At 39.8% G+C, this 22,645-nt stretch overlaps 1 pseudogene; it reads right to left on the bottom strand.

Annotated features, from left to right (window-relative positions):
* Positions 1 to 18,768: 18,768 nt before the first annotated feature.
* LOC118630970 lies at positions 18,769 to 19,484 on the bottom strand (annotated as a pseudogene).
* Between the last annotated feature and the right edge of the window lie 3,161 nt (positions 19,485 to 22,645).

Raw genomic sequence — 22,645 nt, 5'->3', positions numbered from 1 at the left:
TAAACCTGTATAGTAAAATATTTGATTTAGAGACGACTACAAAAATCTTTGACTCCAAAATGGTGTCTACCTGGCAATGTCTATTCCACTATCTTGCAAATTCACTATTTTTTTCCCAGAGTGGCTCATCAGTCATTTACAATGAAATTCCCTTTATGGAGTCCTTGGTTGTAGACACCACAACTGGGTGGGCACTGCATAATTATGAAGGTCAAAGTGCAGATGCTTTGAATGTGCAAAACCAGGGAAGCAAGCTTTTTTTTTTTTTTTTTTTTTTTTTACAGAATACCATGTGTACGCATGTGTTTATGAGTAAGTAATATTTTAGTCTTATACCCCCAAGAATTAGAATGTATGTTCTCCAAATAAAATCAGTTCATTGTAAATATAAAGTTATTAAGCAATATATGTAGATGTAGAATTAAATTTTAATCACAAATGATATAAAAGCAATTATTAAATAATGCCATAAATAACAGAAATTTTAATTAGACCTGTGATGTCTCTTTATGACCTCTGACTTGTCCAGCTCTGTAAGCCTGTACTTAGAATCTGAGATCAGATGGTGTTGAGAATAATTCATCCAAACGTACTTTCTGAGCACAATCTACTTACCATCTGCAGGCTATGCTTACAGCTTCATCTCAGTCTCGCGTGTACAATGTCTTGGGGGCAGTACATGTTACTTCCCCTCTCTTCCTTACCAGTTGTGTTTGTCCCAACTATAAAACGTAAATAACAACAGTAATAATAACAAAAACAAAAACAATAGTACAAGGTAATAAAAAGGTATTTTTCTAAAGATAAAGGATTTTGCAAGAGAAAAGAGCTTTGTAGTGGTAACATGTTGCTATTTACTCGTAAAGGAACAATTTAGGCTTCAGTTATAGGCTGAAAAACACTGGGGCAAACTGCACATTTCAGTAGTTGAATACACATAGGAATGTGGAATAATAGTTTATGACGTATTAGTTTCCTAGGGCTCCTGTAAGAAATTACCACAAATTTGGCAGCGCAAAATGACAAATTTATTGCTGCGTGGTTTTGGAGGCTCCGTGCCTGAAATCGAGGTGTTAACAGGGCCAGACCCCCTCTGAAGGCTCTAGGGAACAATCTTGCCTTGTTGGGTCCTAGCTTTGGGGGGCTCCTGGCAATCTTCGTCATTCTTTGGCTTATAGCTCCAGTCTCTGCCTCTAGGGTCATGCTGCCTTCTTCCCAGTGCGTCTCTGTGTCTTTCTAAATTGCTCTCTTTTTTAAATAAGGACATCAGTCACTAGACTCAGTCTCCACTCTAATCCAATGTAACCTCATCTTAACTTGATTACATCTGCAAAGATCTCTCTAAATAAGGTCACAGTCATAAGGGTTAGGACTTAGACATGTCTTTTTAGAAGACATAATTCAACCAGCTACAGGTATATATCAAAATGAAGTGATAAGATGACAGTCTTCTCACTTGACAAGATGTTATGAATCGATCAACAATAAAATGTTGATCACTGCTCACTCTTTTTGAGTGGAGAGCTAGAAGGGTAAGTTCCTAAATATTTTTAAAACAATGAAAGATGCTATAGACCAGGGTTAGAAGAATAAGGCAGATTGATCCTAAGAGGTCGTATTCTCTTCACTGTTTTTAGATAATAATTGAAAATTTTAATTTGGTAAAGAGAAATAACAAACAGTAAGGCTAGGTTTCAGTAAACCAGTTGGAAGAAAAAAAAATCAAACAATCACACAGCATACTAACCAGGAGTGGGATCAATATATAAAAACCCTTGAACCCTGGCCGGTGTGGCTCAGTTGGTTGGGCATTGGCCGGTGCGCCAAAGCGTTGCTCCTTTGATTCCTGGTCAGGGTACATGCCCGGGTTGTGGGCTCGAACCCTGGTAGGGGGCCTGCAGCAGGTAGCCAATCAGCGTTTCCCTCTTACATTAACGTTTCTCTCTCTTTCTCCCCTCCTCTCTCTATAAAAATCAATTTTAAAATATCTTGACCAAAAAAAAAAAAAACAACCAAAAAAACACCATTGAAATTATCAGGCTAAAATATTCCTCCTTTTAAAAGAAGAAATTGACTAGGACAAAGATATTTCAGCAAGAGAGGAGACTATAAATAAGAAATAATATTACTGTATGAGCTACCTGAAATGACATGTTTGCAAAGCGTGTGACATTTAGATTTACAGGTATAACAAAATAGATCCATGTCAGTTGGTAGCTTTGGTAGGATAAAATGCTATCATGGTTTGATTTAACTAGAAAAAATGCAGACACCCTTATTATTTTTTTATTTATTTATCCTCACCAGAGGACATTTTTTTGTGTTTTTTTTTTTTTTTGGTGGTTGTTCAGATAGAGTGGGAGGGAGAAAGAGAGAGAAACATCGACATGAAAGGGACACATTGAGTGGCTGCCTCCTGCACGACCCAACCAGGGCTGGGGACAAACTGCAACTGAGGTACGTGCCCTTAGCGGGAACTGAACCCGGGTCTCTCTGGACTGCAGGCCGACGCTCCAGCTGCTGAGCCATACCTGCCAGGCCACAGACACCCTTTTTAAAGGTTTGTACATTTCTTTTTTTTTTTTTTTCCAAATCTTTATTGTTGGATGTAAAATGTATTACAGATGTTCCACATTTTTCCCCCATTGACCCCCTCCTCCCCACTCCCGCCCCCCTCCCACCTTTTCCCACACTATTGTCTGTGTCCATTTGTTATGCATATAAGTTCTTTGGTTTATTTCTTCCCACCCCCCCAACCCCTTTCCCTTTGAGGTTTGTCAGCCTAGCAATGAGTTTGTGCTTCTTAATCCCTTCACCTTTTTCACCCATTCCCCCAACCCCCTTCCCAACTGGCAACCAATAAAATGTTCTCTGTATCTATGAGAATGTTTCAGTTCTTCCTGTTCATTTTGTTTGTAGATTCCATTGTCGATAGATATGTATTCATTGCCATTTTGTTTGTTCATACATTTTATCTTTTTCTTCAAAAAGACCCTTCATCATTTCATATAATAACGGTTTGGTGGTGATGAACTCCTTTAACTTTTTCTTGTCTGGGAAAGTTTTTGTATGTCCATCGATTCTAAATGACAGCTTTGCAGGATAGAGTAATTTTGGTTGTAGGTTCTTGGTTTTCATCACTCTGAATATTTCTTGCCACTCCCTTCTGGCCTGCAAAGTTTCTTTTGAGAAATCAGCTGACAGCCTAATGGGTACTCCCTTGTAGGTAACTAGCTGCCTTTCTCTGGCTGCTTTTAAGATTCTCTCTTTGTCTTGAACCTTTTGCATTTTGATGATGATGTGTCTTGGTGTGGGCCTCTTGGGGTTCATCTTGTTTGGGACTCTCTGTGCTTCCTGGACTTGTATGTCTGTTTCCTTCACCAAGTTAGGAAAGTTTTCTGCCATTATTGTTTCAAACAGGTTTTTGATTTCTTGCTCTCTCTCTTCTCCTTCGGGCACCCCCAAGATGCGAATGTTGGCACGCTTGAAGTTATCCCAGAGGCTCCTTACTCTATCCTCATTTTTTTGGATTCTTTTTTCTTTTTGCTCTTCTGATTGGGGATTTTTTGCTTCCTTATATTCCAAATCGATGGTTTGCTCCTTGGATCTACATACTCTATTATTGAAGCTGTGTAAATTATTCTTTATTTCAGTTAATGCCTCCTTTAATTCTAACTGTGTATCCATGATTTCTAACTGGTACTTTTTTATGCTCTTGATGCCCTCCCTAAGTTCACTGAGGTTCTCACTAAGTTCATTGAGCATCCTTATAAGCAGTATTTTGAACTCAGTATCTGTTAGGTTGCTTATCTCCCTTTCGCTTAGTTCTTTTATTGGGGTTTTGTTCTGTTCTTTCATTTGGGACCTGTTTCTTTGTCTCCTCATTTTGGCTGCCTCCCTGTGTTTGTTTCTGTGTGTTACTTAATGAGAGGTATGGGGCTCGCTGAGACCCGGTGCTGCTCGTTTGAAAGAATTTAGGAAAAACCTGAAGCAGGATCCAAGACCGGCCAATCCTATGGTTAAGCAACTGGCAACAGCTTGGGTGGGCTTGAAAGTTGGGTGGGGCGGGGCCTCAGGGAGTCAGCAGGGCGGGGCTACCAGTGTGAGCCAGGTTGCTGGAGTCCCAGATATGGCTTCTGTCTGCCGCCCCCGGGAAGGGCTCACCAAAGGAACAAAGGCCTCTGACAGCACGTTTGTCCCCGAGGAAGCCCCCTCTCCAGCTCTCGCTCCAGTGCCAAACAGCTCAGTTCTTCCCTGTGTGTCTCTGGTGCCCCTCGAGCTGCCTCCCCTCCGAGCTCAGAGGGAGAGAGTCCGATAAGTCCGTGCGCGGGCCCTTTAAGGAGCTGCCTGGGGCTCCAGCCGCTTCAGCTTCCCTGAGCCTCAGTTTCCGCTGGTTTTTCCAGCCAGAAGTTATGGGGACTTCTCTTCCTGGCACTGGAACCCTGAACGGGACACCTGGTGTGGGACGGGGACCCCTCAGTCCTCAGGAAGGACCTTCCCAGCCGCGGGATCCTCCTGATTTTTATCCACCATGCTTGGGTGTGGGACCAGCCCGTCTCGCCGCTGCGCGCTCCGCCGCCGCCCCCCCTCGCGCCGCCGCCCCTCCTACCGGTCTGGATGTAGCTGCTTTTTTTTTTTCCTTAGTTCCGTAGTTGTACGACTTCCATTCAGCTTGATTTCAGGCGGTTTTGAATGATGGTTGTTATGTAGTTTAGTTGTAACTTTGATGTGGTTGTGGGAGGACGCGATACCGCGTTTACCTACGCCACCATCTTGACCGGAAGTCCGGTTTGTACATTTCTTAGCTAGTTTACCAGGCAGTTTCATCCTCCATCCTAATTAACAATAAACTATTTTAAGTAAACTGCAGGGGAGATTCTTTCAGAGTTTCTTTTTACTCTGTAGAACTCTTACAATTTTACCATCTGAAGATGGCATTTTAGAATGCCAATCTATATACAATGGCAGCCATTTTTTGTAAAGTATCATCTACATGACTCCATAATCAGAATTATGGACTCTGTTGATAAAGTTAATATTGCATTAGTACAAAGAGTTGTTAGAAATTCAAGGATTTCATGGGCAGATGTCAGCTTAGAAGCTCTAACCAATGTTGGTTGCTGTGATAGTTACATTTTATGTGTCAGCTTTACTAGTCTATGGTGTCCAGTTGTAAAGTCAATCACTAGTGTAGATGTTGTTGTAAACATACAGTTGACCCTTGAACAATGTGGTGGTTAGTACAGCCAGCCCACTGAGAAGTAAAAAAATCTGCACATAACTTATTGTTAGTCCTCCCTGTATGCGGATTCCCAACCGCAGAACGAAACTACAGTTGTCTCTAGAACCACACTGCCCACAGCTGACTTTAAATAAAGCAGATTACCCTTCATAATGTGGGTGGGCCTCATCTAATCAGTTGAAAACCTAAAGAGCAAAAACTGAGTTTTTCCAGAGAAGCAGGAATTCTGCCTCAGGACTGTACCATTGAAATCCTGCCTGTGTTTCCAGCCTCCAGCCTGTCCTATAGATTTTAGACTTGCCAAATATAGCCTCTTGGTTGTGTTCCTCCAGGGAATTCCGACTGATACAATTACTTTCCAGTGGTTCCCAACCTTCCTAATACCGTGATTCTTCAATACAGTTCCTCATGTTGTATGTGGGCGTATCTGCATGTGGGCGCACCCGCCTGGAGACGGATAGAGGAGCGGTGTCTCGGTTCCTAAGACTATTGGAAATATGTGTGTTCGGATGGTCTTAGGCGACCCCTGTGAAAAAGTCGTTCGACCCACAAAGGGGTTGCGACCCACAGGTTGAGAACCGCTGCTTTAGACAGTGTTTGAGCATCTTCAGCTTTGAAATCAGAAATACTTTAAACTTTTGGAAGTGCTGAAAGTGTTACAGCGCTACTCGGCCCCCATGTCCACTGTGGGATAGTATGTGGAGTTCTCAGTCGCAGGCAGGAACAAGGTTATTTGAACACTCTTCTGTGAGCAGTACCAGAGCCTCAAGGCTGTTGTCAGTCCTGTCCTCTTGGCTCAGCTGTCTTCTCTTCAGTGTATTTAAGGGGCTCTTTAATTCAGAGCTTTATAATGGCAAGAAAGGGATAAGCTGAGAATGACAATCCATACTCTGGTATGTGATTACATATAAAATAAACATTAAATACATACATATATACTACTCACATATAAAATAAACATGATCACATGGATAATAAACTACAAAATGATATTTTGTTGTTCTAGTGTCTACCTCCCAACCTAGTAATGCAATGAACTGATGAGGTGTCACCAGGTTGGAGTTGTCTTTGTCTCAATTTTGGTCCTGTGTCGACTCACCTTCATGTCTTGGTTTTGTACGTGGACTGCTCAGTGCTTGCTTTTTATGACCTTCTTCCACAGCATTCGTTGTCTGCATTGACAGGGTTGCGTTCTTAGAAATTAGGGTTCTTATACTAGAGGTAGATACTTCTCAATATCTGTCTGTAGTTTCTTAAAGAAATAGAGTTCACATCAGCTGTACTCTTTCACTTTCTCTGTTGCCCTCCCTGCTTGGCATTTGTTTACTCAGAAATATTTCGTGAATGCTTGTACTGAATACTGTTCGAGAGGAACAAACAAATGTAGTCCTTGCTCTTGCCAGGTTCACAGCTCCTGCATAAACAAAGACCCTGCTGGAATGGAAGGCATTTTGGTCTTCTGCAATATGCCACCCTTTAAATACCTGTGAATTGCCTGAGAAATGATCTCTCCACATTATGAATCGCTTGAGAAATGATCTCTCTATATTGTGTCTCTTGGTTTAGTTGGCGGGTTGGGATGGGAAATAGTCCTCCCTTCTTAAGATAGTTTCTGTGGTACATTAACAAGATTTCTGTTGTTGGGTTGGGATAGATGGTTGTTTACAGTTTAAATATTTCATGCCCGCATGTGTAGAATAGAATTGCACTTTCTTTTCTGAACTAAAATAATGTTAATAAATAGACTCTTTAGAAACTTGATCAAGTCTTCTATTGGAAAAAAGATGGCTTTATAAAACCCTATGTCCTAGGTTGCCAATTATATTTTGACCTCCTCTGTGCTGGAATCCAAATTACCAAGTGGAGGAATGGTAGAGCAGGCACTGAAATTCTCTCTTTTAAGGGAAAATAGAATTGCATGTGCAACGCTAGAACATTCAAATTTGTTCTTATTAAAAAAGGAGTATTTGAATGAAAACTCAACTTGATTGTTTTAAAGTAAAATGACAAAAACTGAAGGTAAAATGGAAGAATGACTTTAAAAGTGTTCTGGAAGTTTTTAGTTATAGTATTCCAAATTGGAGAGGTAGAGAGTTTACCATTATCATACCTTTGTGGTTTATTATTCTCCAGGGATACTCTGAACATTCGAGTTATACTTCTTATTGGTTAGATAGTGCTAGAAGCGAAAAGGTAGGCACTGAGGCTGAAAACCCAAAAGTTGCTGAGTTTTCCCTGAGGTTTCCAAGTTGGTGCCTAGCATGCTGGTTTTAATCACGTATTCCCTTTCCTTCCCACCTTACTGCCAATGTCTAACTTTGCGTTTGCACATTTTTTTGTTCTCTCTTGAGAAACCCTGTTTCCAAATGGCATCTCATATTTGTATCCCCAAACTTCTTTTCAAGTGTTTTCTTTTTGTTTTCAGCATGCATAATTTTATTTTTCACTGGCAAATGTCTTGGTTGAAATTGCTATACTCCCTTTCTGATTTTCACTGTCCACCAATTTATTGTCCTGAAAAATATGGATTTGGTTCCTGGTGGTCTACAGAAAGTACAATGGACTCCTCCATCGCTTCAAACCAAACATAGCTTTTTCTCTCAAAGTATTGTATTGCTTAACTATCACTGTATAACAAATGGTCACAAATTCAGAGGCTAAAAATGATATACATTTATTATCTCATCATTTCTGTAGGCCAGAAATTTGGGCATGGCTTCATGGGTTTCTTGCTTCAGGGTCTCTCACAAGGCTGCGATGCAATCATTGGTCAGGGCTGAGGTCTCATCTAAAGATTTGACTGGGGAAGCATTTGCTCCTGAGATCACATGGTTATTGGCAAGACTCAGTTACTTGAGGTTGTTGAGCCAAAGGACTCAGTCCTTTGCCTGGGTGTTGACAGAAGGCCGCTTTCAATTCCTTGCCATGTACACATCCCCACAGGGCAGCTCATAGTATGGCCACTTTGCTTCCTCAGAGCCAGCAAGGGGGAGCTTCTGCTAGCAAATTAGAAGTTACAACCTCTTCTAATCTAATTATGCAAATGCTACTCCATCACCTTCGCTGTGTTTTATTGATTAGAAGCTAGTGGCTAGGGTAGTCCACACTCAAGGAAAGGAGATTACACAGGACGTGCCTACCAGGAGGCAGAGATCACTGGGGCCCTCTTAGAGCCTTTGGGTCACAAGGGTCTTTCTTGACTATCTTTTATCTGCCAGTGATGTCAGTATTTTCAAAGTTGTTCTGACCTAAAACCTGACAGTTATTTTTGATTCTGTTTTTTTTCTCTCTCTTTGTTTTCCATTTTTCATCTGTTTCTGTTCCTGTGTCATAGTGAAAATAACAGTCAGAAAACCAAGTTACAGTCCTAGCAATTTTACTCACCTTTAGGAAGTCATATAAATTGCCTGGGTTACAGTTTCCTCCTCTGTACAATGAGGTCGGGCACTAAGTGATATTTATAATTCTTTTCAAGTCTAACATTCTTTGATCTCAAGAATGCTGAGTTTTCCTATCTGAATCTGTTATTTTCTCTTCTGTCCCCACTCCAGTCCATCCAGACAATCACTTTCATTTTGCCACTTGCCTACTCAGGACCCTAGAGTAACTTTTAGTTGCCTATAACCTAAAAGCCAAATACCCTTAGAGGCTCTCCCCAGTCAGACCCAAACTCCATCCTCAACTTCATCTTGGATTCTACTGCTGTAGGAGCCCCTAGTTTTGGCTGGACTAAGCTATTCACTCATCATACCTTGATTTCCTTCTCTAGTTTATTCACACTAAATGCCCTGCCTGATTGTCCTTCACACTTTGCCTCTGCTTATATAATTCCTACCTATACCTTGGAGCCCAGCTAAATTCTCATCTTTATAACATAAATATTAGTATATTGGCCTTTAATTCAGAAGGCTAGGGTTCAAATCCTGTCATTTTACATATATGCTTTGTAACTTACACATATTTAAACTCTGAGTCTCATTTTTAAAATAAGGATATTATATACACAACCAATGGCTACATACCTTAGGCTGGGGAATGCAGGAGGGGTGTGGGAGTGGGGAGGAGGGGGCCAATGGGAAAAAAAGTGGGACATGTGTGATACTTTCAACAATAAAAAAAAAGTCAATATGTAAACTGAATTCTCTAACTGAAAGTTTTCTAAATTGCAATAAAATTTTTAATACTGTAATAAAATAAAACAAGGATATCAATAACTTGTTCATGGGTTATTGCAGAGATGACATAAGATAATGTCTGTCAGGTGCTTAATTCATTCCATGTTACATAACAAGTGACACAAAAATTATTGTTCCTGTGTTAATTTATCTTGATGTCACAATAGTATGGCATGTTGTTTTTGTTCCACTTATTTCAGACTTTTTCCATTTTTCGTGGTTAGTTCACTATTTTTTCTTTTGCACAGGTCTTATGATGTCCTAGGTAGCACATTTCTTCAGGGCAATGACCATGCTTTATACTCCTTTATGATTCTCTCATCACCTAGCTCCATGCTCTGCAGCACCGTGGTTCCCTTACCTGAGGACATCCAAGTTTATGCGGCTGTGACAGTGTGCTTTTCCCTCAGCTCTTCTTTCATTCTTAACCTATCAATTCTTTAAAATTCTTTTTTGGCTCAGCCCTGAGCATCTCAATTATTCATTCAACAGATATTTATTAAGACTCTACAAATACACTAGACACTGTGCTCTGCTCTGAGGATACATTGATGAGCTAGAACCAGCACATTTTCTGACTTACAGGCCTAACAATCTGGTGAGGGAAAACTGACATTTCTCATATATCCACAGAAGCACATACCCATGGCTCTATGAGACATATTATCAGAGAATCGTACGTTACATGCCATAATGAGCGACTGGAATAGGAAGTTCGACAGGGATATTTGATACCTGAAAAATGACTGAGTCATCTGGATGAATAGATGATGGAGATGGTGGTGTGGGAGGAAACATGGCGACTAAGATCAAGGGCAGAATCTGGTTCAAAAATTAAGGAAGTGAGCTTGAGAATACATACATACATATGTACATACATGCATGCATGAACACATACACATACACACATGCATACATGCATATATACAGTTAGGAGAGTGAGCCTAGGGGTGGGCTAGACCGAGAGTGGGGGAGGTAACGTGAGAACAGCTACTTTTGACCACCTGCTTTACACAAATCAAGATCTTGCTTTCTCTCGTCATAATCTTAATAATTGGTGTGCTAAAATATTACCTTAAAATAGCCAAGAAGGTGCCTGTTTGGAGAATGTACTCAGGAGAGCAATCACACAATCTGCTACCTTGAGCTAGCATCTGAGCAACAGGAACGGAAAAACGAGTATAGCTGGACCTCAGAGTGGTTGAGATCCTGGGAGTACATGGGCTTTGAGAGGTAGAAGGGGCAGATTCGATTATATACCAGGTTAGAGAGATTTGTTCAAGGGGTTATCACAGGGGAGGCAAGGGATCAGATTTGCATTTGGAAAGCATATCTTTGGCTACTGTGTAGAGGCAGATGAGCTCCCTGAATCACATTTTGTTGCTTGGTTTTTGTGTGAACAGGATGTTGTTATGTAATTAATGATTATTTTTAATCTTCTTCACAATTTACTATTATCCCCATTCAACTATCTGCTACATTAATTAGGATTTGATTTGCTACTAGTAACATAAGTATCCCAAATAACAGCTTAAACAAATACAAGTTTGTTTTTCTCTTACGTGAAGGAACCTGGAGATAGGCATTCCAGGGTGAGTGTGGAAACTTGAGTCAACTGGGAGCAGTGATCTTTCCTGCTGCTCTGACAGCTTAGTGTGCACTGCCTCATGGCTCAAGAGGGCTGCTTGAGCTCCAGATATCACATTGGTTTCTCAGTCAGCAAGAAGGAGAAGGGATTGATGAAAGGCATTTCTTCTCCCTTGAAGGACACTTACTGAAAATTACAGATGATGAGTTCATTGTCTAGAACTTAGTTACATGCCGATACCCAGATCCAAAGGATTCTGGGGTATATGGTCCATTTTCTGTGGTGCCTGGATAAAAGTGAAGAATTCTATTCCAATGGAAGAAGGGGAGCATGGATGTTGGGGGCAAATTTGGATCCTAGATGTTTTGGCCACACTGTCTTCCTTCTTAGAGAGGTAGCCCTGAATCCCAATAAGTTACTAATTTTGGTTCAAAGCCTAGACTCTCTAAAAGATAGGCAAAGACAAGCTGTCTGTTATAAGCACTTTAAAAAAATAATAGTGGAGAAGGAACAGGCTAACTGCAATAAAATCTTCCATTCAGAGATGGGGAGAGTAGGAAACACCCCGGAGTCACTGCTGCGGAGAATTCTAAATTCCCTATGTGCAGGAACGGTGTGGGAGACGTTCCTTGATTAGCCACGAGGACCCCTAGTTTTAGGGAGGAACTCTCTTATCTGGTTCTGGCTTTGCTCCTGGGAAGGTTTGTTACTTACATTTTCCCCCAAGGAAACCTCTGAGTGTAAGAATGGCTAGTAAGCCCTTTGTGAGGCCTCAGAACTTGTGCAGACTACTTATTACTTCTGTTTTTGTTTGTTTTTTTTTTGCAGGGAGGGGTGATAACAATTGTATTTTGAAGATTAGACAGTTATAAATTTGTATTTTCTAAAGATGGCTGCAACAGTACCTCCCATTCCACCAATGCATCTTGCAACCTTGCTATTTTCCAAGCAAGAAATAGAATTTATGGCCCCCTCCCCTTGAAACTTAGAACTTTTTCACTGCCTCAACCAAGAGAGTATGGAGGAATGGTACCATGTGACTCCCACGACTAGGTCATAAAAAGTGATCCAGTGTCTGTCTGACCCTTGTGGGTGCTGGGTCCTTGGGAACCAGCCACCATGTTATAAGGAGCCCAGGCCACAAGGAGAGGTCACAGGTAGTGTTCTGACTCGCAGACTTGTTAGCTGAGATGATAGCCAGTAGCCAGCATCAACCACCAGACATATGTGTGAGGAGACCGTAAGGTGGGTCCATACCAGCCACTGTCTGATTATAACGACATGAGCAACTTCAAGTGTGAACCACTTGATTGAGCATAGTATTCTCCCCGAACTGTAAGGGATGACAATAATAGCAATAAAAGATTATTGTGTTTTCACACCACTAAGTCTAACATAGAGGACTCCAGAGGTAGGCAATCCAGAATTTGTTCCATGACTATCAAGATTTAGCTTCTTCTTCTTTAAAAAAAAAAAAAAAAAAAAATATATATATATATATATATATAATATTTTTTCTTTATTGATTCCAGGGAGAGAGAGACATTGATATGAGAGAACATCGATTGGCCGCCTCCTGCATGCCCCACACTGGGCATGTGCCCTGACCGGGAATTGAACCAGCGACCTCTTGGTGTATGGGTTGATGCTCAACCTCTGAACCACACCAGCCGGGCAGTTCCTTCTATCTGATGGCTCTGACTTTCTTAACTTGCTGCTTCATGATCCAGAATAGCTATTTGCACTCTAGTCAGCCCACCCACTTTCTGGCTGGCAGTGAGGAAAACAGCAGAGAGAGCATGCCCTCTTTTAAGGGTACTTACGGAAGTCGCACAGACAATTCCTTTTATTTCCCATTTGCCTGCAATCAGTCACCTGCTACACTTAACTGGGAGGGGCAATGGGAAGGGTCTTCACTGTGGGAGGTCAAGTGCTCAGAGTAGCCCTCACTTTCATTCTCTTTAAAATCACTTAGCTCTGTTTTATATATTCTTTACATAGTTTTCTCATTAATTTAAACTTCTAGACAAACTATGCTATGTGAGGAAAACTGGGACTTAATCAGAAAGAAGGCATTTGGGATGATCAACCGGAGAAAATTAAGCCTCGTGTGTGACCTTGGGATCTGGCCTCCCAGGATTTCACTCACCCCTGGTAACTAAATCCCCCATACTGACCCGCATTAACCATTCTGACAGAAAGCACTGATTTGCCCAGAAGGACTTATTACTTGAAGTTTGGGGAGGCAATTAGAAATGTATAGTAAGATTTAAATTTGATAAGAACCCCAGTGGCTTCTTCTGCATATCAGCTCGATAACCTGACCAAGAGCCCGCCCCACCCCCAACTTGAACAAACTTTGTCAACTCTGACACTAGAAGAAAACTCTGCTCAAATGAAAGCTGCTTTTTGTTTATCAGCAAGTCGATAGGGAATAATGACTTTTCTCTCATTGTAGTTAAGAGAAAGGTTAATGAGGTATTCAGGTGAGAAAAGCTCACCACATTCATTCATTTAAAAATGTTACTGAGAATTTATTAAGAAACAGAACACTAGCTGTTGGCGATATAGGAATGAACAAAAGTTACAGTCTTGACTGTGATAGGCTGAAGAACGGCCCATGGGGATATCCAGATCCTAATCCATGCTACCTGTGAATGTGACTTTACATGGCAAAAGAGACTGTGCAGGCGTACTGAAGTCAAGGACTGGGATCAGGGGAGACGATCCTGGATTATCTGGGTGGACCCTAGATGCAACTACAGTGTCCTTACAGGGAAGGGAGAGAAGGAGTTGAGAGAAGAGGAAGAAAGCAATGTACTCATGGACGCAGGTATAGAAAAATGCTGTGATGCAGAGCCAGAAACCAAGGGAGGAGGCAGCCTTCAGAAGGGTGAGGGGAAGGCCATGGAAAGGGTTCTCACCTAGAGCCCCTGGAGGGAGCTGATCCCTACCCACATCTATTTCATCCAAGTGAAACTGATTGCTGACCTCTGGGGTCCAGAACTGAGAGAGAATAAATTTTGCCCTAAAGCACCAAGTTTGTAGTAATTTGTTATGGCCACAGGAAACAATACATTGCTGTTCACAGAGTTTATCATCTAAAAGGCAATTAGAATCAAGTATGCGATACTAAAGAGAAACTTGAGACGGCAAAATGGGTGGGTCAGGTAAGGCAGCGGGGCAAGGCCGAATCAGAGCTGGCGGGGGTACTGGGTTTCTGAAAGTCCTCCCTTCTCTTTGAAGAGGAGAAGGCTGTTAGGGAGGGGTGCGGATGCTGAGGCAGGGAACCAAGAGCAGGTGCTAGAGGGTGGAGGCACAGGTCTACTTTGGGCTTCATTCTTAGAATATTGTATATTCAAAAGTTCTGAGTAGAGCTGTAGCGTTAAGTAGGTCTGCATTTTAGAAAAACTTCTCAGGCTGTAGGGTGGGTTATTGGAAATCTTGTAATTCTACATCACTCTTTTAAGGACCTGTTCATGGACCTCTGGGATTATATACATGCAGACATTTTGTGTTATTATGTATCTTGTTTGTTTTCCTAAAAGTGAAGTTTCTGTTTCAAGATTCTCTTGGTTTCACACAGCTGTGCTTCTAAGATCTCTTTCCTGCCTCCTCCTGTCACTTCCACACACTTGTTTTGTAACTCAATAAATAAAAACTCCTTAAAAAAAAAAAAAAAGACTTATTTAAATCAGTTTTAGGTTTACAATAAAACTGAGAAGGCACAAAGATTTTCCTTATATCTCCTACCCCCACACATTGTCAACATCACTCACCAGAATGGTACAGTTTTTAAAACATTTTTTTTTTATTGATTTCTTTAGAAAGAGGAAGGGAGAGAGAGATAGAAACATTGATGTGAGAGAGAAACATCAATCGGCTGCCTCCTGCACACCCCTTACTGGGGATTGAGCCCTGAGACTCAGGCATGTGCCCTGAATGGGAATCAAACGGGGACCTCTCAGTCTATGGGACAATGCTCAATCCACTAAGCCACATGGGCTGGGCCATTTTTAACCAAAGATGAACCTACATTGACACATTGTAATCACCCAAAGTCCATAGTTTGCCAACGAGTTCACTCTTGTGTACATTCAGTGGGTTTGGACAAATGTGTAATGGCATATATCCATCATTATAATATTGCACAGAGAATTTTCACTACCCTAAGAATCCTTTGTCCTCTGCCTATTCACCTCTTGCCTCTTTTCTCCCCACCCCCCAGCAACCTCTTATCTTTTATTTTCTCTCTAGTTTTGCCTTTTCCAGAATGTCACATAGTTGGAATCATACAAAGGTGTCTTTTCAGATTGGCATTGTTCACTTACAAAGTTGCATTTAAGTTTCCTCCAAGTCTTTCATAAATTTATAGTTCATTTCTTTTTAGTTCTGAATAGTATTTCATTGTTTAGATATACTACAGCTTATCGAATCACTTACTGAAGGGCTTCTTGGTTGTTTCCAAGTTTTGGTAATTATGAATAAAGCTGCTATAAACATGTATGTGCAGATTTTTGTGTGAATGTTTTCAACTTCTTTGCATAAATACCAAGGAGTGCAATTGCTAGATCACATGCTAAAAGTAGGTTTACTACTAAACTGACTTCCAAAGTGGCTGCACCATTCTGCATTCCCACCAGCAATGTATCAGAGTCCTTGTTGCTCCACATCCTCACCAGCATTTGGTGTTGTCAGAGTTCTGAATTTTAGCCATTCAAATAGGTGTGTAGTGGTATCTCACTGTCATTTCAATTTGAAATTCCCTAATGGCATATTATGTTTAGCATCTTTAATATGTTAATTTGCTATCTGTATATCTTTTGTGAGGTGTCTGTTAAGGTCTTTGGCCCATTTTTAATCAGGTTTTTTCTTCTTGTTGAGTCCTTTGTCAGATGTGTCTTTTGCAAATACTTTTTCCAAGTCTGTGGCTTAATATCATCTTTCACAGAGCCAGAGTTTTTAATTTTAATGAATTCCAGTTTACAATTTATTTCTTTCATGGATTGTGCCTTTGGTGTTGTTTCTAAAAAGTCATAGGTATACTCAAATTCATCTAAATTTTCTCTGATATTATCTTCTAGGATTTTCATAGTTTTGCATATTACATTGAGGTCTATTATCCATATTGAGTTAATTTTGTGAAAGGTATAAGATCTGTGTCTAGATTAACTTTTTTTTTTTTTTTGGCATATGGAGACCAGATGTTCCACTACCATGTATGGAAGAGACAGTCTTTGCTCCATTGTATTGCCTTTGCTCCTTTGTCAGAGATTAGTTGACTATATTTATTTGGCCTATTTCTGTGCTCTCTACTCTGTCCCATTGGTCTATTGGGCCATTCTTTCACTAATAAAACAATGTCTTGATTACCGTAGTTATCTGACTTCAAGACTTACTATAAAGTGTCACTCCTCCAACTTGGTTCTTCTCCTTCAATAGGCAACTCCTTTTCAGTTGTTCAAGTCAAATACCTTGAAGTTTCCCTTGACTACTATCTTTCTTTCAGACCCTGTACCCCATCCAATAGAAAATTTTGGACAGGAAACAGATCCAGAATCTGATCACTTCTCGCCATCTGCACACTGCTACTTCCATAGTCCAAGCCATTGTTACTGCTCAGCATACTATTGCAGCACCTCTGGATTAAATAGTCTGATGCTACCTTGTCTCCTTATAGTTTATTCTAACACAACAAGCAAGATGATCCTCTTAAAACTTAACTCATGTCTCTTCTTCCCTTAACCCCTTTCAGTGGATTCCCTGTCTCATGTAGAGTAGAAGCCATCGGCCTACTGGGCTCTACATAATTTACCTCCCACACCCTACACTTGGCTGTAGCTTTATCTTCTATTGTTTCAGTCCAGTCATACTGGCCAACTTGCTGTTTCTTGAAAATACCAGGCAATTTCTCACTCCAGGGACTTACTTGTTCCCTTCTCTGTAATGATCTCCAGGATATTCATGTAACTGGCTTCCTTATACCCTTCAAATCTTTGCTTAATCATGACCTCAGTGTGGCCTTTTCTGAACACTGTAGAAAATAGAAAACGCCCCAAGTTTCCTCCACTCCAGCACTCTATATTTCTCTTTCTGTTTTATCTTTTTCATAGCACACATCATACTTTAATTCTAAAGCATTTATTTCTTAATTATTCTTTTAAAGATGTATTTCTCTTCCTGATGGAAAGTAAGTTCTATGAGGTAAGGAATTTTGCCTGTTTTACTTATTAGTTTCTTCTTAGTGCCTAAAACATTTCTTGGCACATAGTAGGTGCTTAATAAGTAGTACTTGAATGAGTGAGCGAATACTGTTGTGACAGTTTTATTTTGAGATATTTGTTTCTCACTCAGGTTTAGAAGCTTATTTGACATTCACAACATGCAATTAGAACCATGTAGGTCTCCTGCACTGTTTCATTTTAGACAGAAGAAAGGTGAGATACTAAAGGCTAGTGTATAAGCAATGAACATCAGTGCATCTAAACATGTAGTGAAATAATAAACTTAAAAAAAATGAAGGTGCTTATTTTCTATCCTAGAGCCTAGTGGACTTGCTGTGCATGCTTAAGATACCGATCCCCTTATCCCTTAGGATGGCTGGGGTGACTGGAAACTCCCAGGCAGCTAGCTCTGGAGGGATTAGTCTTGTCTGGGGCTTCTCAGAGGGTGGCCAAGAGCAGAGGGTTGGGCAGCACATTCCCCATGTGTACTGGGGATGGCAAAGGAATTTAGGGACTCATCTGACCTGGCTGCTACACTGGGGCATGCCTACCTTTCCAGTGTCTCCTCCAGCAGCCTGCTACAGAGCATTCTGATGCATGAGAAGTCCATGCACCACTGGATGATCTCATGCTGTAGAGGCACCCACCAAGGGTGCAGGTCATGCAGTGCCTGTTGGGGGTGGGGGTGGGGCTGGGAGGCTGAGTGAGGGTTCACTGTGACTGCACCTCCAGACAGGAATCCATAGACTCTTTCTTGTCAAATACCAGATATTCTGTCCATTCATCATGGATGGGTCCTGCTGGTTGTGTGCAAACGAGCTGCAGGGTTCTGTTCTACTAATATGTGTTCTACAGATAGGGCTTCATCATTATTATGAAATACTTGATATAAAAAGTTCAATTGTATTTAAAATGTCTCTTCATGTTATTATAAGAAATTGCACAGTTAATTTGTCAATGGAAGAGCTCTTAAATTCTTTAAATATATTTTCAACTGTTGTAAATTTTTGAATGATTGCACAAAAGGATTTGCATTAAAAAAAATCATGTACTAGTAAGAGTAAAGTTTCTCATTGCTGGTGCTCATTAAAAATTTATAGAGATCATCATTGAAATGCCTTAAACAGGAATTGAATAAAACCATTTAAACTATAGCCATGCATATAAGTTGTTAATTCAAGTATATTTTTTAAATGGCTTCATTAAAAATGTTGAAAAATTTTAATGGGAAATAAAAATTCTATATTTAATACTTTTCCTCTTTACATTTTATTTTTATCTTTATTATATATTATTTTTCCTAGTTAGAAATATTTTATTTAAATGTATAAATAAAACCCCACATTTTCAAACCATAAGATGTTAATACATTCAACAATAATTTATATTATCTTTTGCTCTGAATTTACACAGTAATAATTCAGATCCATTTTGATTAGATGGTTGAAATACCCTTCCTAGGTTATTTTACAAACATCACAAATTCCTTATAATAATGTAAACAAAATAATTTTTCCCTAAAAGGTGAACTTGAGAACTTCAGTTCACTCTTTCAGAACTTGGACTTCTTCGTGGACTTCCTGATGGGGAGAGACTTCTTTTTGGAGCTGGAGATCTGGACTTTGATCAGCTGCTGCTTGGTCATGAAAGAGACCTGGATCTGGACCTTGACCTCAACTGTGATTGGAAATACCTTGGTCCTTTTATAGAACTAGACCTAGATTGTCTGAGTGAAGCTGATCATGATCTACGAAGACATGCACATCTTGATTGTCGAGGAGATGCTGATCTTGATGCGCTTCCCCTGTTCCTGCCTCCTGAGCGAGAGTATCGCCTACCTCTCCATCTCGAATGTGATCTAGACTGTGACCTGTTTCTTCTCATCGGCTATAGCGATGACAATCATAAGCATAATGTCCCTTTTCACCACACTCATAGCATCTATCATTGGGATCAAAGGGACATCGGGCAGGTGGTCTATCAAAACGAGATCTCGGAGGCATGCCTGTTGATACTTCGCCCCTCACTGGGGAGCCACAAATCACCTTGCCACCCAGGCCTCCCACAGCATCTTCTGCATCCCTCGGGTCTTCAGACTCCACAAAGGCAAATCCTGGAGGATTTCTTGCAATCCAAACAATTCTTAAGGGACCACAATAACTGAAAGCCCTTTCTAACTCTCTTTTGCCAGCACCCGTTTTCAGGTTACTAACATACACCTTGCTTTTTCCTCTGTACTGCCTGTAATGCGACATGATGGCTGGCCAGCGAGCTCTGCTCATTCAGCCATCAGTGCCCAGGGATCGTGGAACACAAAAGCAGCAAAACCCTATTACGCCAGCGGTCCCAGCAGCACTAGGAAAGGTAATGACTTTTTAAGCAAGCCCCATATAGAGGCCTCTCAGCCCCCTCCAATTTTCCTCAGTGTGCTGTACACATATTATCACTTTCTTGGTATTCTTTGACATGAAAAAAGTTGGGCAGTACAGTAAGTCCTCACTTAACATCCTCAGTAGGTTTTGTGACTTTAAGAGAAATGACATATAATAAAATCAATTTTACCTAGGCTAATTGATATAAACAAGAGTTAAGTTTCAATGGTACCTTATCAACATTATAACAAAACCAAGTTGAAAGAAATGACGTTATTCAAGGACCTGTTGTACTACTCTATACTATCTGTTTCTTCTGTTCTAGACCAGGTAGACCTCACTGATGTTGCTCACAAGGAATAACTCAACTCAACCCATAAAAACTTCCAGAAGCTGGCTTTGACATCTCTAGGTCTAAGATGCTGCCATTCAGGACAGGCAAAGCCATTTTGACTCATTGCTTATTCACAGTATTTACAGTCCTTCTAAAGGGAAGCAGACACCATACCTTCAAATTCTAAAAATTCACTGATTCAACCTATCCTTTAAAAATTTTGACTCTATGGCTTGGCCAGTTTGGCTCAGTGGTTAGAGCGTCTGCCCTCAGACTGTTGAGTCATGGGTTTGATTCCAGTCAAGGGCATGAACCTTGATTGAAGTTCTTCCAGCCCTGGTTAGGATCATGAGAGAGGCAACCAGTCGATGTGTCCCTCTCATATTGATGTTTCTCGCTCTCTCCTCCCACTCTATCTGAAGATAAATAGAAAAAATACTTTGAATCTACATTGTAAATCTTTCCTTATATGATTTTGTTAATTGTCCTCTGTATTAACTTCTCCCAATGCTTCTTTTCACTTATGATTACAAGGATGTCAAAGCTGAACATTCACTTCCTTTTTATCATGATTCATTTTTCTTAAGACACGTTCTTCTTGAGGGATGAATAATGCTTATCTGGTTCTATTGATATAACACATTGTAATTTTATAAAAGAAACATGCAAACTACTCTCAAATATGCAGTGTTTTATAATGATAACTACTCTTTTTAAAAACCTCTAATCAAATACATTTTACACATTCATTACTTAACCTAACACATTTCCCTCTCCTTGATCAGTGCACTTTTCTTTGATTAGTGCTGCCAATCAGATTCTGTCTTTAGGCCTGGGGCGAGAGAAATCTTGTTCCTGGTAATATTCAGAAGTCTAGTATATTACCCATCATTTTTTGATCTAAAATTGTGTCCTAAAGAGAACTCATGTAGAAGACATGCAAACAGCTTAGGCAATGTGTAGCTACTAAATGTTTTTTTCAAATCCCAAGATAATCTCAAGACCCTCCAGTCCATGAGCTGATGTTCTAACCACTGAGCCAAACCGGCCAGGGTGAACATGTGTCTTTATTTCTTTGGAATGAATGCCCAGGCTTGCAACTGCTGTGTAGTATAGTAGCTGCAAGTTTAAATTTTGTAAAAGAAAGTACCTGACTTTTCCAGATTGGCTGCATCACTTTTACTTTCCCACCAGCAGTGCATGAGTGATCCAGTTTCTTTGCACTCTTGCTAGCAAAGGTATTGTCACTATATTTTATTTTAGCTGTTCATGAGTTTAAGAACTCTGCCTAGTGTTGGATTTTGAACACTTTTTCCTATGTTTCTTTTTCTAAATATTTTATAGTCGTGCTTTAACATCTGTGATCTATTTTGAGTTAATTTTTGTGTAAGGGATGATACTTAAATCAAGATTTTTTTTTTTAAAACCTATGGATGCACCATTTGTTGAAAAGTTATCTTCTTTGAATTACACCTTTGTCAGCATCAGTTGGGATATTTGTGTGGGTCTATTTCTGGGTTTTCTGTTTTGTTTCTTTGATCTATATCTATCCCTCTGACAATATCACACAGTTTGGATTACTGTAGCTATAAGTTAAGTCTTAAAATTGGTTAGACAGATTCCTTCTATTTAACTCTCTATCAAAAATTTTTAGTAATTCTAGTTTCTTTGTTTTTCCATATTAATTGGGAGAGGAATTAGAACTTGACATCTTTATTATTTTGAATTTTCCAATCCATGAACACGTTGCCTCATTTAGTAGTTTTCAGCACACAAGTCTTTACCTGTTTAGTTAGATTTACATCTAAGTTTTATTTTAGAGATTGTAAGTGGTATTGTATTTTTAATGTTGTGTACTTGTTTGTTGTTAGTCTATAGACATGCTATTAATTTTGTATGTTTATCTTGTATACTGTGATCTTACTAAACTCATTTGTTTTAGATATATTTTGTAGATTCCTTAAAATTTTCTATATAGACAATTGTGTCATTTGCAAATCGGGACAGTTTTACTACTTTCTTTCCCATCTGCATGCTTTTATTTCCTTAATACAGTGACTAGGACTTCTGATACTACAGTGAAAAAGAGTGATGAGAATGGGCATTTGTATGTCATTCCCGATCTTAGGGGAAAAGCATTTCAGTCTGGCACCATTAGGTACAATGTTTATTGTAGGCTTTTGTACATGCTGTTGATCAGGTTGAGAAAGTTCCCCTCTATTCCTATTTTTCTTACAGTTTTTATTATTATTGGGCGTTAAATTTTGTCACATACTTTTTCTTTTTTTAAGATAAGATATAATCTAATTATATCTTTATTGATTGCTATGGTAATTGTTATTTTTCTTCTTTAGCCTGTTTATATGGTAGTTTATATGATTAGTTTTCAAATATTGAGTCCGTTTTGGATCCCCCTCATAACCCCCACTTGGTCTTTAATTATTTTTATATTTTGTTATAGTCTATTTCCTATTTATATTATAGGGGTTTGCGTCTATATCCATGAAGGATATTGGTCTGTAGTTTTCTCTTTTGGTGTTGTCTTTGTCTTGTATTAGTATATGGGTAATACTGTCTTCCTAAAATGAAATGGGAAATGGTCTCTTCCGTTTTCTAGAAGAGATCATGGAGAACTGGTGTTAATTTTTTTTTTTTTTTTTTTTTTTTGGTACGTGACCCTAGCGGGAACTGAACCCGGGACACTCTGGTC

Source organism: Molossus molossus, unplaced genomic scaffold, assembly GCF_014108415.1.
Source record: "Molossus molossus isolate mMolMol1 unplaced genomic scaffold, mMolMol1.p scaffold_m16_p_15, whole genome shotgun sequence".
Classification (NCBI taxonomy): domain Eukaryota; kingdom Metazoa; phylum Chordata; class Mammalia; order Chiroptera; family Molossidae; genus Molossus; species Molossus molossus.
Note: the sequence above shows the minus strand (reverse complement) of the source record. Positions and strands in the feature narration are given on the sequence as shown.